The sequence below is a fragment of the Gavialis gangeticus genome, unplaced genomic scaffold (genome assembly GCF_001723915.1).
Source record: "Gavialis gangeticus isolate Ggan-Ray unplaced genomic scaffold, GavGan_comp1, whole genome shotgun sequence".
In the NCBI taxonomy this organism is placed as follows: domain Eukaryota; kingdom Metazoa; phylum Chordata; order Crocodylia; family Gavialidae; genus Gavialis; species Gavialis gangeticus.
Window position 1 is genome coordinate 30,108,551 of NW_017729033.1, and position 962 is coordinate 30,109,512.

Below are 962 nucleotides of genomic sequence, written 5' to 3' on the forward strand. Positions count from 1 at the left end.
CAGATGGCATGCAGGGAGGTTTTAGAAATTTTTCTTGTTCAGCAATGAAGTCTAAAATCCAAAATCGGCTAAAATAAACTTCCATCTTCAACTCCCTCTGCGTAAAAATGAAGTTTATTTTCTACCTATGGGGACTTTTTGCCATCTTTAATTTTCCCAGATGAAGGGCCTGAAAGCCCGAGGGCCCAAAAGCTGGCCAAAAAAGACATATTTTTACAATTTCTAGTTGGTCTAATAAAAGGAATCATCTCTGAACAAAGAGTTCTACATTTTTGCATGTCTAATATAGATAGTGGCATCTATTATTAAGGTCATTCAACACTTCACACACAAGACCTTGTTTTCATTCCACTGTAAATCTGTCGCAGTTTAGGGTATTCGGTCTTACTTCTCTAGTACTCATGCTTTGGATGAAGATGTTTTAATTTTGGCAGGGCTTGTCTTTGTGTAAGGGAGCTGATTTTTGCCTTCAAGAAAATCTTCCCAAATATTTATAAGCCCTGGAAAAAACTGCAGTTTGCATGTGCTCAAAGGAGGCTTCTTAGCATTTCAACGGTAAAATTTCCCCCAAATCTGTTTACATTAGGCATGGTCTATTCAGCCTGGTGCTGAATAGGGTTTTCTATTCTCTCTTCTGGGCCCTTAACACCCTGGGCTGCCCCCTTTCAGGCAAAAAACTTTGCTTGTGATTATTTTTATGCACTCTGTGTATGCCATGTGGAGGGCTGTGTGTGCACACGTGTGTGCATGTATGTGCGCTATAGCCTCCTCCCCACCCCCCCAGTCAGAAAAAATTTGGAATTAGGTTAGCACTTTGCCCAAAGAGACTTATGTACTGAAAACACTATAAAACACTGAGGCCATATGTTCTCTAATATTTTACCACTTTTACCATGCAAAAATAACACACTAATCCAAATTAGCACACTAGAAGGAAGCAACAGGCTACAATCAGACCTAGA

The 962-nt window shown here is 39.8% G+C and overlaps 1 protein-coding gene across 3 annotated transcripts in view; it reads right to left on the reverse strand.

Moving 5' to 3' along the window:
- Positions 1-962, reverse strand: part of EVC (EvC ciliary complex subunit 1) — a 164,112-nt gene that overhangs the window by 58,175 nt on the left and 104,975 nt on the right. The gene's annotated exons all lie outside the window — the stretch shown is intronic.